Below are 2505 nucleotides of genomic sequence, written 5' to 3'. Positions count from 1 at the left end.
ACTGTAAGTAGGTTGCCATTGGGATTCAGTCAGCAAGTCCAAGGTTCTCTCCCAGGCATAACTTATTATGAATGTCTGCCTCATGTCAAATAAGTTACACAGACCACCGTTTGTAGGTTGTGAATGGGATTCAGTTAACCATCAGCAATCCACACCTGAGCTATGGGTCAATGGACAGTGCGGGTGGTCTGGCAGTCGAGAGGGTCCAGGGTGCCCCATGGCTGGATATGACCGTGTCCAACAACAGCCTAGTTTGTACCCATCAACTAAGTTACAGTCGGGATGTACAACAACAGCCTAGTTTGTACCCTTCAAATAGGTTGTAGTCGGGATGTACAACAACAGCCTAGTTTGTACCCTTCAAATAGGTTGTAGTCGGGATGTACAACAACAACCTAGTTTGGTCTCGTCAAATAAGTTGCAGTTGGGCATGGGCAGGAGATGCACCTCCATGATCAAAGGCGCTCGACCAACCCAGCCCTTCCGTCCAGGGAGCCCCATGGCTGGATACGACCGTGTCCAACACCAGCCTAGTATGTAGACATCGAGTAAGTTACATTCGGGATATACAATGAAAACCTATTCAACCATATGTCAAATAGGGTACATTTGGGATACAAATTCAAAAGATCATCCCGACTGTCACTTATTTGCAGAGACTGAAATAGGCTACATTCGGGATGTACAATAACAGCCTATTTTGACCTGTAAAATAAGTTACGACCGGACAAGATCGATGAAAAACTCTAAGTCCAAAACATCATCCCGGTTGTAGCTTAAATTGCTTAGGGTTTTCGCGTCGAATACGTTACAGTCGGGATGTACAATGACAACCTATTCAAACGTGTCGAATAGGGTACATTTGGGATACAATTTCAAAAGATCATCCCGATTGTAACTTATTTGACGAGACTGAAATAGGCTGTTATTGTACATCCCGAATGTAGCCTATTTTGACCTGTAAAATAAGTTACGACCGGACAAGATCGATGAAAAACTCTAAGTCCAAAACATCATCCCGGTCGTAGCTTAAATTGCTTAGGGATTTTCACGTCAAATACGTTACAGTCGGGATGTACAACGGCAACCCAATCATATCCCGACTGTAACGCATTTCATGCGACAGAACAAGGCTGTTGTTGTACATCCCGACCGCAGCCTATTTCGATCCGTGGAATAAGTCACGACCGGTCCAAACAGCCTCCCAGTCATAGCTTAAATGAACATCCCAGTTATTGCTTAAACAAGTTGCAAATGCATACAATAAAATCGTAATTACGCACGATATATCTTGAGCTCGATGACCGAAGCAGCATCCAAGTCATGGTTCAAATGACTTGCAAATGCCACCCCAGTCATGGTTGAAAGTTGCAAATATACTCAATAAAATCAAAGAACCCCACAATATACATCGCGAACCGGTTATCGTGGTAACAAACACACAATATCAGTCTTTCATGGCTCAACCATGCTGAGAATGCACACAATAAAATCGCAATTATGCACAATATGACAAAAACAAACGACAACCGTACTAAATAAAAATCGAATAAATCCACAATATACCCTGAAATCGATTATCGCAACTTGCAATTTTTCCCCTTTTCATGGCTTGACTAAGTTGAGAATGCACACAATAAAACCGTGACTATGCACGATATTGTCTAGATAAACTGTTATTGTCAAATTAAGCTGTTATTGGACAAGTCGGTTTTAGCCTATTTATGTTTTCCAGAAAAGCAAGTGACCAATTCATTTAAAAAGGCAAAAGACTGTTGGGCGCGATCATTATACTACTGAAATGATGGCCACCAACAGTCTTGTTTTCTCTTCACTCCCTCATGTTTTATATAGCTTGTATTTCTGCTATGTTTATCATTAATGGTAACCAAAAAAGGCTACTTCAAACAGGGTCTTTCAATGATAACTACACTCTGAAAACACCATAACGCAGGGTTAAACACATAAAAAGTCGCAAATTGGTTAAAATTGGCTTTATTGGTTAAAAATCGTTGTCAGAAGCAGCATCCCAGTCATAGCTTAAATTACTTAGGTTTTCTTGTCAAATAAGTTGTAGTCAGGATGTACAATGGCAACCTATTCAACCATGTCAGATAAGTTACGTTTGGGATGGAAATTGAAGACCGGATCCCGACTGTAACGTATTTGATGCGGCCGAACTAGGCTGTCAATGTACATCCCGGTCGTAGCTTAAATTACTTAGATTTTTTTTCGTCAAATAGGTTCTAGTCGGGATGTACACTGGCAACCTATTCAACCACGTCTGATAAGTTACAATTGGGATATAAATGTTAAATATCATCCCGACCGTCACTTATTTGATGTTGTTGATTAGGTTGTCGCTGTACATCCCGGCCGCAGACTATTTTGACCCTTAGAATAAGTTACGACTGGACGAGATCGGATAAAAAACTTTAAGTCCAAAACAGCATCCCGGTCGTGGCCTAAATTGCTTAGGGGGTTTCGCGTCAATTACGTTACGGT

The sequence above is a fragment of the Paramisgurnus dabryanus genome, chromosome 10 (assembly GCF_030506205.2).
Source record: "Paramisgurnus dabryanus chromosome 10, PD_genome_1.1, whole genome shotgun sequence".
Taxonomy (NCBI): Eukaryota; Metazoa; Chordata; class Actinopteri; order Cypriniformes; family Cobitidae; genus Paramisgurnus; species Paramisgurnus dabryanus.
Note: the sequence above shows the minus strand (reverse complement) of the source record.